This window comes from Hemitrygon akajei, chromosome 12 (assembly GCF_048418815.1).
Source record: "Hemitrygon akajei chromosome 12, sHemAka1.3, whole genome shotgun sequence".
In the NCBI taxonomy this organism is placed as follows: domain Eukaryota; kingdom Metazoa; phylum Chordata; class Chondrichthyes; order Myliobatiformes; family Dasyatidae; genus Hemitrygon; species Hemitrygon akajei.
This window is the reverse complement of record NC_133135.1, coordinates 14,615,956-14,630,315: the sequence shown is the minus strand read 5'-3', so window position 1 is coordinate 14,630,315 and position 14,360 is coordinate 14,615,956. Positions and strand designations below refer to the sequence as shown.

The following is a 14,360-nucleotide window of genomic DNA, read 5'->3' as shown; positions in this document are numbered from 1 at the left end:
TTGCATAAATCTGATTGCTTTGCTGAAGCATCTGAATGTCTCTTAGTCTTTTTGTGTGTTAATAACAAGTTAGAGTCATAGAGTCATAGAACTCTACAGCACAGAAACAGGACCATCAACCCATTTATTCCGTGCTGAGCTATTCATCTGCCACATCCCATTGACCTGTAACCACGCCATAGCCCTCCACACCCCTCCCTCCAAATACCTTTTGAAATTGTTCTTAAAAGTTCAAATCAAATCTGTATCCACTACTTCTATTGGGAGTTTGTTCCACACTCTCAACACCCACTGAGTTAAGAAGTTCCCCCTCAGGTTCCGCTTAAATATTTCACCTTTCAACCTTTACCTGTAACCTTTAGTCCTAATCTCAACTAACCAAAGTGGAAAAAAATCCGCTTGCATTTATACTAACAATACATTTCTTAATTTTGTATGCCTTAATCATATCTCTCCTCGTTCACCTATGCTCCAGGAGATAAAGTCCCAACTTATTCAGTCTTTCCCTATAATTAGGTTCTCAGGTCTTGGCAACTTTTTCTTGGTGCTCTCTCAACCTTATTTTCTTTCCTGTTGGTAGGTTGCCTTGCCTTGCCTTGCCTTACGCCCTTAACCCCTGGTGGAGTCGTCCGGACGCTGTCATGTCAAGCTTTGCACCAGTCTGTTCCATCTGTCGTGGTTGTGTGCCAGAGCCTGGGTCACTGCAAATGTTTTCCCTGTCCATTCTTTAATGTTGTCCATCCATCTTTTCTCTGTCGACCTCTCCTTCTTTTCCCCTCCACAGCTCCACAGAACAGTCTTTTCAAGGCCACTGGATCTTGTTACGTGGCCGTACCATCTCAGCTTTCTTTTTTTCACCATTGTGAAAAGATCTTCATGGGGGCCAATGTGGTGCTGGATGGTCTTGTGGACCTGTTCATTTGTGATGTGGTCCAAGAATGAGATGCCCAAGACGATGCGATAGCATCTCATTTCCAATGTCTATAACTTCCTCTGTAGCTCTTCTGTGAGGGTTCGTGTCTCACATGCATACAGAAAGATGGAGAATACCAATGCATACAGGAATCTGATCTTGCACTTCATGGTGATGTTGCTGTCCCTCCATATTGTTTGAGTTTTGATAGTACAGTTACTGTCTGTGTGGTTCTTGACGGGACTTCTGGTCTTGATCCTTCATCACTGATGATTGCCCCCAGGTATTTGAACTGCTGCACTGTCTCAAGTTTCTGACCATGGACTGAAATGTCTGTTGTGATGGCACCACTGGCATTTGCCATGAGTTTGGTTTTCTCAGCACTTATCTCCATTCCAAACTTTGTGGAGACTCTGTCAAGATGGCTGACCAGGTTGGCCAGTCCGTCCTCTTTTCCTGCAAGTCCATCAATGTCGTTGGCAAATCTTAGGTTTGTGATGTTCCTCCTTCCGATACTGACTGTGCCCACATGATCTTCAAGGACAACACTCATGATCCGTTCAAGGAAGATGTTGAAGAGAGTGGGGGAGAGGACGCAGCCCTGACCAAATCCTACAGAGGTAAGGAACCACTCCCCAATGTGCCCTGAGCGAGTACTGCACTGGTTGCTTTGGCATAAAGCTGATGGATTGTATGAATCAGCTTCTGCCCCGTGTTGAATTTCTTCATGGTGGCCCATAAGGCATCATGCCAGACTCTGTCAACCGCCTTCTTGAAGTCTATGAAGACATGGTAGAACTCTCACTGGTGCTGAAGGTGTTTCTCACAGAGGGTGTGGAGGTTGAAAATCTGCTCAGTGGTGCTTCTGTCCTTACAGAAGCCAGCTTGTTCCTCGGCAATGATCTCTTCTGCCTGAGGTCTCAGTCTGTTCAAGATGATTCTGAGCATTACCTTACTTACATGACTATAGTTCTGGTAGGTTACCAGAACTATACTCAGTACTTTAAATTTGATCTCAATGTAACTTCCCAACTCCTGTACATAATACTCTGGGTAACCATCTCACTGTGAGCTCATAACGATTTAGCTATTACTCTGAATGAAAACAAAGAGAAACAATGATGAAAAGGGCATTTCCAATAAATGAACAGATCTAGTGTAAATATGATTCGGGTAAACACAAATAAATGTTTGAATATTTCTTTAAGGGAATGTATGACTACTGACCCCACACCCATGCATATTTACTTTTCTCCAGAATAAATTTATATTAAAATCGACTAAGTATTTTAAAGTACAAATAAATAAGGAAAAGGGCCCATCATATACATATATTGGTCTATAATTTATACGTAATCATTGGAGTTCATGGTTGTATAATCAATCTAGACTGCTTTACTTTGTATACTGGTGGTATCAAAATGGTTCTGCCCCGAAAAAACAAGTCCAAGTGAAACATAAATAAAAGTCCATGCAGCATCCAAGGAAAAGGCTTTGAACTTTCTCTAGTGTTGTGTGCTAGCTAACTAACTGAACGTTTTCTACATGTTCTCTGTGAATCCTCTGCATGAGGATTTTCTGACATCCATTTCTGTCCTTCCAAATGGGTCCTGTGAGTGTTTCACTGTTCTTCTGCTATCCCTGTTGTTTTGCCACTTTCCTTCTTTCTTCTTCTCTCACTAGAAAATCTCAGCAAAGTGTTTGTCACAACCAAGGATTCAGCAGTGCAGCAGATACAGCAATTGCACTTGTGAATATGCATGTGTCAGCTAATAATTACTTAGTTGAGATGATTTTTGAATTCCATTCTTCGCGTCATAGCACGTGTCGAGACTTGAGCAAAGCACAGCAACGTTTCGCTGCCTGCTTGCTTTCAGCCTTGCCTGGGAAAATAGGACAGTCGAGTCACCTGACTCTGAAGACTAGCGATATTTGTTTTATATTTAGTTATTCCTTTCAGCCGCAAGGTTGGCTTCATTTTCCATGTTTTATTTTCCCCCTAACTCTGTTTGCATCAAAACTATTGACCTGCTTCAATGTTTCTCGCTCCATAATTGGCCCATATCTGAATGCAGTGACAGTGTTTTGCTCAGTTGCAATGATCAGAATTTGGAAAACAAAACAGATTAACATTTACCCTTAGAATGTTGAATAGTGAAACATAAAGGTCTTTTGACAGTTTTACAGAATTCCTGTAAGCTAAACAATTGGCTTTTCTGACAATAGATAGATAGATAGATAGATAGATACTTTATTCATCCCCATGGGGAAATTCAACTTTTTTTCCAATGTCCCATACACTTGTTGTAGCAAAACTAATTACATACAATACTTAACTCAGTAAAAAATATGATATGCATCTAAATCACTATCTCAAAAAGCATTAATAATAGCTTTTAAAAAGTTCTTAAGTCCTGGCGGTAGAATTGTAAAGCCTAATGGCATTGGGGAGTATTGACCTCTTCATCCTGTCTGAGGAGCATTGTATCGATAGTAACCTGTCGCTGAAACTGCTTCTCTGTCTTTGGATGGTGCTATGTAGAGGATGTTCAGAGTTATCCATAATTGACCGTAGCCTACTCAGCGCCCTTCGCTCAGCTACCAATGTTAAACTCTCCAGTACTTTGCCCACGACAGAGCCCGCCTTCCTTACCAGCTTATTAAGACGTGAGGCGTCCCTCTTCTTAATGCTTCCTCCCCAACACGCCACCACAAAGAAGAGGGCGCTCTCCACAACTGACCTATAGAACATCTTCAGCATCTCACTACAGACATTGAATGACGCCAACCTTCTAAGGAAGTACAGTCGACTCTGTGCCTTCCTGCACAAGGCATCTGTGTTGGCAGTCCAGTCTAGCTTCTCGTCTAACTGTACTCCCAGATACTTGTAGGTCTTAACCTGCTCCACACATTCTCCATTAATGATCACTGGCTCCATATGAGGCCTAGATCTCCTAAAGTCCACCACCATCTCCTTGGTCTTGGTGATATTGAGACGCAGGTAGTTTGAGTTGCACCATATCACAAAGTCCTGTATCAGTTTCCTATACTCCTCCTCCTGTCCATTCCTGACACACCCCACTATGGCCGTGTCATCAGCGAACTTCTGCACATGGCAGGACTCCGAGTTATATTGGAAGTCTGATGTGTACAGGGTGAACAGGACCGGAGAGAGTACAGTTCCCTGCGGCGCTCCTGTGCTGCTGACCACCGTGTCAGACCTACAGTCTCCCAACCGCACATACTGAGGTCTATCTGTCAAGTAGTCCACTATCCAATCCACCATGTGAGAGTCTACTCCCATCTCCGTTAGTTTGTGCCTTAAGATCTACTTAAACTCAGTTCCAGCTATCTCTCACTCTAACAAAACATTCCTTGCCAAGAGAAATTTGGAGAAGTACATAGATGGGAAAGGTATGATTGGCCATGGTCCAGATGCAGATTGATGGGAATAAGCACGGTAACAGTTCGGCATGGACTCATTGGGACATAGTGCTCCATAACTCAATGAATCTATGATAAAAAACGTGATTCTGATTTTGAATCTGATATAATGTCAAACGCTAGGCTATCACAATAATTTGTGAATCTATTGAAGAGACCCCAACAGGATTTAGTCAGCCGTGTTCAGATTGGTTCTGCATTAAGTTCCAACTGAAGCATGGTTGCTATAGTGTCAAAACAGCTTCTTGTGCCCATAGCTCAGGTCATACAGCTTGTGTTTCACCAGGATCTGACAGGATCAGCCTTGGACAGTGAGCTGTTAACTAACCAGGACCTGGCATCTGACAACTTCTCACTTGGTTTGAAAATAAAAAGAGAAACAAAACCCATCTGTCTGAAGATTAGAAACTTGAAACAACTACTAGTAAGAACATTACTCTACCATATCTGCAATCTCAGTATCCGGTGCAGCAAGGCTGGAATGCAAAGAGGAATCACAATGGGCATGCATGCAGAGAGTGTGTGGCATTTCAGTAACTATGGTAACAGATTTCCATCCTACAAAATTTACATGCTCCCTGTGCTATCACTGGTTCAGGGACACTAAGTTACAGTGTGTCTGTGCAGGGAATGGGACATCTTACACCATTACTGTCTCTGTTAGATATTTATGTTTATTGCAGTCAATTTATGCCTGACATCATTGGACAACATTCCCAATGATGACTGGAATTGACACATTAGGTATTGTTACGAAGGATTAACTACTCTGATGGGCAGAAGGGTGCAGGGTTGCCCATGTCCCCCTCCCCTGGGAGAATTACAAACCGTTACTGTCACCAGGCTGCTAATGAGAGAGAAAGAGATGGAACAAAAACATACTGGGACTGGAACATTTGCTTCAGATAAGGGAGAGATAACACAGGGAGAAAGAGACTTGTTGTTCCACCATATTATGACTCCTGAAAGACTTATGGCTTCGGAGAAGGATTGTTTACTTGGTACCATTCTGTTCATTAAAATTCCTCAGTGGACAGCCGGAGTGGGCTGGTTTGATGGGCTAAGCCATTCAAAACTGATTGACACCTGAGACCCTGTGAGTAGGGATAAAAGTGAGGTCTGGGGAGACACCCCTCAGACGCACCAAGAGACACACTAGTGAGCACTGCTTAAGTGTTGGAACCCACAAGAAGGTGTGGGGGCATCGGAGTCTGAACGAAGGATCGGTCAATTTCAACTCACAGTGTTTATAGCGAGGCTGGTGGGGGCTTGTGTGTGTGTCCACCCTTGCCTGGGTGACGAGTCGACCATAGAAGAACGGTCTAGCTAAAGGACAGAGGGGTCATACCTGAATGGCCACAACAACACATCGATGGATCAAGATCGTAAAGGAAGGTTTGACTGACTGTCACTGTTTGATCTCTCTCTCTCTCTCTCTCTCTCTCTCTCTCTCTCTCTCTCTCTCTCTCTCTCTCTCTCTCTCCCTCCAATGGTAACAACAAAGGAACCAACAACTACCTCAGCCTACATGAACTGAACTGAACTTTATACTTTCCCATGATAATTCCTTATCCCCTAGACAATGATAGAGCTTATTTATTATTGATTATTACTATAACCACACTTTTAGGTTTAGTATTGCTAACGTGTATTATCTGTATATTTGCATTGTTGATATTGATTTGTATATTTTACTAATAAACACTGTTTTGAAAATAGTACCAGACTCCAACGGACACTTCTGTTTTTGCTGGTAAGACACCCAGTTACTGGGTACGTAACAAATTGGGGGCTCATTTGGGATTTGATACCAAATTGGGGGGCCAGTGAATCGGACTATAAGTCCATTATTTGTTCTGGTTGCATGGGTAACCAGACAGGAAACCAGTAAAGATGGATATTGATGAATTTATACAAAACCTGACTTTGAAGGCGCTAGAGAGTGCCAAAAAGATGGGCTCGGTGAATATTGCGAAAGGTTTAAATCTCCCAGAGGTGAAGTCATCAATGAAAAAGTGGGAGATACAGAGGGCTATAGACCAGTATTATATATCCGAGGATATGTTCACACCTGATGCATTGAACCTGTTCCCTGAAAAGAAACCAGTTGTTGGGGTGGCTCAGTTAGAGATGGAAAAAATAAGGTTGGAGACGGAGAAGAGGAAAATGGAGTATGAGATCCTGCTAAAGGAGTTGGAGGTGAAAAGGGAGAAAGAAAAAGCTGAGTTGGTTGAGAAGCAGAAGCAGAGGGAGCATGAACTTAGGTTAAAACAGCTGGAAGCAGAGGAGGAAGAAAGGAAAGCTGAAAGGAGGAAAGAGGAAGCTGAAAGGCGGATGGAGGAGGAAGAGAAACAACGGCAGTTCAAGAGGGAGAAATGGCAACATGTGGGTGCAGGGCAGACCGAGAGGAGAAGTTTAATGTTAGTAGGGAGTTTAGGTTAGTACCTCTGTTCGAGGAGACGGGTGCTGATAGTTACTTCTTGCATTTTGAAAAGGTGGCAGTGAATCAGAAGTGGCCCAGAGATCAGTGGGTGGCGTTGTTACAAAGTGCAATTAAAAGGGAAGGCTCAACGGGCATATGCTGCATTGTCCATGGAAGAGTCTGAGGATTATGAGGAAGTAAATGAGGCTATCCTTCGGGCCTATGAGTTGGCACCTGAAGCGTATAGACAAAAGTTCCGAGATTTAAAGAAACTGTGGAATCAGACATATGCAGAGTTTGCCTATGAGAAGGTTGTGCTCTTGGATCGCTGGTGTGCTGCAGAAAAGGTGGAGGAGGATTTCCATCATTTCAGAGAGTTAATTCTGATTGAGGAATTTAAAGGTTGTGTTTCGGATAATATCAGGATGTATCTGAATGAGAAGACGAATAAGTCTATATCGGAATTTTCCAGGTTCGCAGATGAATATGCCCTAACCCGCAAGACAAGGTTTTCCTCAAATAAGAGTTACCAGAAAGGCAGTAGGGACGGTAAAGAAAGTCCACTGGCTAAGGTAGAGAATAAGCTGGGAGCTAGTGGTAAAGGTGAGGAAGAGGACAAGCAGGCTGGCAGGAAGGTTCCTGGCTTGACCTGTTATAATTGTGGAAAGGTTGTTCATATTGCATCTAAGTGCTTTGCTCCGAAGAAGGAGACAGGAAAAGGGAAAACGGTAGTCCCTACAGGGTGTATTGAGTCAATCAGCAAATCGACGAGGAAGGCAAAGGTAGATGGAGTATGAGAGTGGCGTCAGAAATTTATTTCAGAAGGGACGGTGTCTGTGAAAGAAGGAGAGACCCCAGTTCCAGTGAGAATCCGGAGAGATACTGGGGCTGATCAGTCATTGATCCTAAGTAAGGTGCTAGATTTTGGTCCTGAAACTGGAGAGGTGGTATTAAGAGGTATAGGAAAAGGGACAGAAGCTGTGCCTTTGCATGGGATCATTTTAAAATGTGACCTGGTATCTGGACCAGTCGAAGTAGGGGTGCGGTCAGAATTACCGAGAGATGGCGTGGACGTCCTTCTTGGTAATGATTTAGCAGGTGGTGACGTGTGTTCAGCAGTGAAATTAATGAGCAAGCCTGTGAGGGCGGAGGACACACCCCTGGATTCTAAGATCTATCCCGCATGCGCAATCACTCGCAGCATTTTGAGAAAGGCAGCTGAGAAAGAGGACAGTTTAAATGAGTTCAGTGTTGATTTGGCTGAGACATTTTTACCGACCCTGTACCAAGAGGGGTTAGAGGATAGTAAAGCGGAGAATAGGGAGGTGAAAGAGAGCAATGGAGAGGAGGTAGACCTACCCTTAGCCAAGAGAGAATGTATAGAGGCACAGAGTAAAGATGAGAAACAGATAAGGCAGTTAGAAGGTCCAGGGTTGGACATGGATGATCTGTCTAGCTTGACAGAGCAGTTTGAAGTTGAAAAATTTAAATGTGTTCCTGGTAATGATATAAGGGCAGTCCTAGATGAAAAGGATGCCATTACCTTGAAGGAGTCTGCTGGGTTAGCAGATGAAGTTGTTTTAACCCACAGGGTTGAGTTTACTCCGGATAGGAGTTGCCCAGAGAGTAACTGGGAGGATCAGGGGAACTTAGAATTTGAAAAAGGGACTAATATTGAAAGCCTGGAAGAGGTAGATGTCCCGTTTGAGGATGTGAAGGACGTGGAGCCACAGGGTACTGAACCTAGTATTGAAACTCAGAAAGAGGCTGAGGTATCTGATTTAGTTGAAAAGGAATGCAGTTCTTTTGGGTCATATGGACTTGGTTCAGTGAAGAAAGGGTTAACCTTGGTACCAGTGGAGAGTGAGAATTCTCAGTTGTTTGTGTTAGAAGGTGTGTTAAAAATTAGTGAGGAGATGAAAGCTAGTGATGTGAATATTATTGACGGAGAAGGGAAAGGTATTGTTCCTAAATTGAATAAAGAAAATTTAAGGTCTGAATTGGTTTTAGAAACAGTAACTAGGCTGAAGGAACAATGGCTTGTTAACAAGGTGCCTGTAAATCAATTACAGTTTGTTTTGGAATTTAAAGATAAACAACTCGCTGATGTTATTCAAGGATGTGATTTGGAGAAACAGAATCAAAAGTGTTGTTTTGACAAAGAGGGATCACTTGCAGATGTTAAACTGAAAACTAATAGAATGAAGGGTCCTGAAGATAAAATTAATGACTTACTCAAAAATAAAGAATTGTGTGGAAGTTCAGAAAATGGGCTAAGTTTGGAAAACATTGGTGATAAGATAACTCCCATGAAAGGAGTATGTGAAAGCCTATTCCACACTGGTGAGCAAGCTAACTATGTGAGAGTTAAGTGGAAAAGGGGCAAAGGTTAACAAAATGCCACGTTAAATAACAGGTTCTGGTTTTGAGGGAATTCGACAAAGCATGTAAAAAATAAAGACAACACCATGGAAGATTGAATGTTAAGTTTAAAAGTAAAATAAAGATTAGTATTTGCACAAACTTCTGTAATGTACTACAGTATAATCACACATGTATTGGTTCACACTTTGTAATATACACCTAAGCTAAGAAAATAACCCCTTTAGTTTTTTTTGCTGACAAAAAGAAAAAACCAGGAGATTATTAAATTGGAGTCTGATGCTACAAGAGTTTGATATTAAGATACACCATATTAAAGGAAGTGACAATGTAATCGCTGACTGTTTATCTAGATGCTAAGTGAAGATATATCTGTATTGCTTTATAGTTAAGAACACTTCTGTATTTTTTGCTAAACTCTGTAATCCTGTAAAACGCTGTTCTAGTTAATTTTCGCCTTTGTTGAAAATTCCTAGAAGGATGGGGGTGTTACGAAGGATGAACAGCTCTGATGGGCAGAAGGGTGCAGGGTTGCCCATGTCCCCCTCCCCTGGGAGAATTACAAACCGTTACTGTCACCAGGCTGCTAATGAGAGAGAAAGAGATGGAACAAAAACATACTGGGACTGGAACATTTGCTTCAGATAAGGGAGAGATAACACAGGGAGAAAGAGACGTTGTTCCACCATATTATGACTCCTGAAAGACTTATGGCTTCGGAGAAGGATTGTTTACTTGGTACCATTCTGTTCATTAAAATTCCTCAGTGGACAGCCGGAGTGGGCTGGTTTGATGGGTTAAGCCATTCAAAACTGATTGACACCTGAGACCCTGTGAGTAGGGATAAAAGTGAGGTCTGGGGAAACACCCCTCAGACGCACCAGGAGACACACTAGTGAGCACTGCTTAAGTTTTGGAACCCATGAGAAGGTGCGGGGCATCGGAGACTGAACGAAGGATCGGTCTATTTTAACTCACAGTGTTTATAGCGAGGCCGGTGGGGGCTTGTGTGTGTGTCCACCCTTGCCTGGGTGACGAGTCGACCATAGAAGAACGGTCTAGCTAAAGGACAGAGGGGTCATACCTGAATGGCCACAACAACACATCGACGGATCAAGATCGTAAAGGAAGGTTTGTCTGGCTGTCACTGTTTGATCTCTCTCTCTCTCTCTCTCTCTCTCTCTCTCTCCCAACGGTTACAACAAAAGAACCAACAACTACCTCAGCCTGCATGAACTAAACTGAACTTTATACTTTCCCATGATAATTCCTTATCCCCTAGACAACGATAGAGCTTATTTATTATTGATTATTATTATACCCACACTTTTAGGTTTAGTATTGCTAACATGTATTATCTGTATATTTGCATTGTTGATATTGATTTGTATATTTTACTAATAAACACTGTTTTGAAAATAGTACCAGACTCCAAAGGACACTTCTGTTTTTGCTGGTAAGACACCCAGTTACGGAGTGCGTAACAATACTAACACTAAATATACATCTTAAGCAATAAATATCAAGAACATGAGATGAGTCCTTGAAAGTGAGTCCATAGATTGTCCACAGTTCAGTGATGAGGTAAGTGAAGTTGAGTGAAATGATTCCATCTGGTTCAGGAGCCTGTTGGTTGAGGGGTAATAACTGTTCCTACACCTAGTCGTGTGAGTCCTGAGGCTCCTGTACCTTCTTGATGAAAGCAGCAATTAAACAGTAGAGTTTACAGAAAATCTCTGCTTATTAGAAAAACATGCAACAATTATGTATAGTCAATAATAAGAGATAACTCACGTCTCTCCTTCCATTCACGGGATTCAAGAGCAATGACCAGATGTCCAGTCTCAACCTGACAAATTCTTTTGCAGCTGTTACAGACTTGGTCAAAGTAGAATTCCAACAATCTTGGCTTTATACTATCAAGCGAACATGACCAGAATGCAAAGGAAATTACTGCCTGTGATATTTATGACAATAGGATAATCTTGGCATAACACCAATGATGCAATTCCACATCCAATCTACAATTTCGGCCTTTACAGTGTATATTAACCCATTAAAGCCAGTGTATCATTATTCCACATGGTATAACTGTGACAAACACTTTGGACAACAGTGAATTAATCTACTTAACAGCAGTTGGTCAGGCTACAGAATGCATATTCATTGCCACGTGGGTGCACCAAATGTGCTGGACAAACATAGAAACATAGAAAACCTATGGCACAATGCAGGCTCTTTGGCCACAATGCTGCACTGAACATGTACATGCTTAGAAATAACTGATGGTTACCCATAGCCCTCCATTTTTCTAAGCTCCATGTACCTATCCAGGAGTCGCTTAAAAGGCCCTATCGTATCCTCCTCCACCATCATTGCCAGCAGCCCTTCCATGCACTTACCATTCTCTGCATAAAAAACTTATCCCTGACATCTCCTCTGTACCTGCTCCCCAGCACCTTAAAACTGTATCCTCTCGTGCTAGCCATTTCATAACAAACTGAGATTTGTTGTAAATCTCCACTGTACTAGTTTGTTTTTTACACCAATATTAATTAGACCTGAAGCATGCAATAAATGTCTGTGCTGACATAATACTCCATAATACACAGTTCTTTTAGCATCCAGATATCTTTTGATCTCAGCTATGAATATACTCAGCAAGTGTGCTTCCAGAGACCTCTTTGATAAAATATTGACAAACCACAAGATAAGGCATAGTCTTCCAATCACTGTCTTGAATGCCTAACCAGTCATCTTAAGAATGACCTCAGTTTCTAAATAGTTAGATATGAGAAATATCATCCCTACAAAAGAGCTTGATATGCTTCAGTGATCACCTCCAAATTATTCTGAATTCTACACAATATATTCCCAGATCAGTTACTCTCTCATCTTTGGTTTACTACCCATTCCAGGAATTATTCTTGTGATCCTTCATTCAATGCCTTTTACCTCATTTATCCTTCTTTATGTAATGAGACCTGACCTGCTCATGTGGCCTTATTAACACCCTAGTCAGGATAGCATGCAAAGACTTTCACTGTATCTCAGTACCTTCCCTTGTATAATCAGTATCTCAGATAAACCAATTCTCCTACCTCATTGTAATAAAGAACTGAAGTCTTGTTACAATAAAGCCAAAGTATTGTGTGCTTTCTGAACAGCTTGCTTCATTTGCACATTATCTTTTGTGATTACTTATAAGAGCCCAGGTGTGTCTCTCTCTCTCTCTCTCTCTCTCTCTCTCTCTCTCTCTCTCTCTCTCTCTCTTCTCTCTCTCTCTCTCTCTCTCTCTCTCTCTCCTCGCTCTCTCTCTCTCTCTCTCTCTCTCTCTCTCTCCCTCCCTCTCTCTCTCTCTCTCTCTCTCTCCCCCTTCTCCCTGTTCCCGGCTACCAAAATAGATGATGTCATATTTTTCCAGCCTATTTTTCAACTATTTTTCCTCACCCATCCAACTGATTTATCTACATTTCACTGAAGCCTCTTACCTTTCTCCACAAACCACATGCTTGATCATCTTTTCATCATTCACAGACTTGGATATATTACATTTTATATGCCAAATAGATGTTCCAAATCAGTGATATAGATGCAGGCCCTATCACTGATTGATATAATACCACAGCAGTGGACTAGTCACAGCCTTCATTTATTCCCATCCTTCATTTTCAGTCTGTTAACCGATCGCCAATCCTCACCAGCATCTTACATGCACTCAAACTTACCTTATGTGGTGACTACAGTATTTAGAGTTTCAGAATGTATTGACATCTTTTGTGTCACCATATCCATTGACAGGTTCCCCTTAATCCAATTAAACTCAAAAAACAGATTGATTAAACATTGGTTCCCTTTCAGAAACCCTTGTTGACTCTGCTGAATTCTATTATTTTTTCTACATGCTTTTGCAACCATATCCAGCTGTTTGCTCATTGCTGATCTAAGGTTGACCAGATTACAGCTCTTTCTTTTCTCCCAAACTTCTTTTGTATACAGTAGCAAAACATTTGCTGCCTCTGTTCTTTGGGGGCCATTCTGTATTCCATTTAGTTTTGGAAGATAACAAACAGGGCACTTATTTCCATGGCTGCCTCTTTTTTTACATTGAGATGCAAGTTATCAATCCCATGAATTTCTTTAATTTTTTAATGAGTCCCATTTCCTTTCAATTTCCCCTTCTATCCCAACTTTATTGTTCTTCATTATTTCTGGGAGTTTTCTTTGACCTCTTCCTTGAAAGTACACACAACATATCAATTTAATTTTTCTGCCATTTCCTTATTTCACAATATATCAATTATCTAAGTCTATAAAGTAGCTTCTTTCTCTTTTGTGTTTACATCCCTGCATGGGTACAAAAAAAATTTGTTTTCCTGTATCTCCCTAGATTACTCTTATATTCTACTTCCCTAGATTACTCTTATATTCTACTTTTCCTTTGCTACCATTTATTGGTTCTCTGCTGAAATCAAAGATCCTGATAGAATCAGAATTAGGTTTAATTGTCACTGACATATGTTGTGAAGATTGTGTAATATTATTTCCTGTACACAAGTGTAAAGGAGAACAAAACAATTTACTCTGGATCTGATGTAGCACAAAAAAACAACATGAAAGATGAGGAACACAATAATAATTTTAAAAAAATACAAATACATAAGATAACTTATATACATACTAGATTGATTATATGCCCATAGAATGACAATAAGTTGGACATAAGGTGACTGACAGGAAATAATAAAGTAGTGGTGGAGTTAGTGAGTGGAACTGTTGATCAGCCTTACTGTTTGGGGAGAAATAACTGTATTTGTGAGTCTGATAGTCCTGGTGTGGATACTATATAGCCTCCTTCCTGATGGGAGTGAGAAAAACGGTCCAAGAATAGGATGGGTGTGATCCTTCATGGTGTCACTGGCCCTTTTCAGGAACCTGTCTGTGTACATGTCCTAGATGGTGGGTAGGCTGGCACTGGTGATGCATTCAAGTTTGTCAATCTATGTTCATCTTGTTTTTTAGACTGGAAAAGATCAGTTTATATCCCAATTCCTAAGAAAGGAAATGTAAAAAGAATGTTCAAATTATTAAGCAAATTCACTAAATTTCACATGTTTCAAGGTAATGCTAAAGATCATGCAAGCAAGACTCCAGCAATATATGGAACAACAACTGCCAGATGTACAAGTTGGTTTTAGA

The 14,360-nt window shown here is 41.3% G+C and overlaps 1 protein-coding gene across 4 annotated transcripts in view; it reads right to left on the bottom strand.

Annotated features, from left to right (window-relative positions):
* LOC140736728 (calcium-activated chloride channel regulator 1-like) overlaps nt 1–11,044 on the bottom strand; it is a 75,687-nt gene extending 64,643 nt beyond the window's left edge. For 3 of the 4 annotated variants that reach the window (XM_073062601.1, XM_073062604.1, XM_073062603.1), the window contains exon 1: nt 10,956–11,044. The gene's annotated coding sequence lies outside the window, so the exon portion shown is untranslated. The remainder of the gene's footprint in view (nt 1–10,955) is intronic. The other variant, XM_073062602.1, reaches the window with a different exon arrangement.
* Between the last annotated feature and the right edge of the window lie 3,316 nt (nt 11,045–14,360).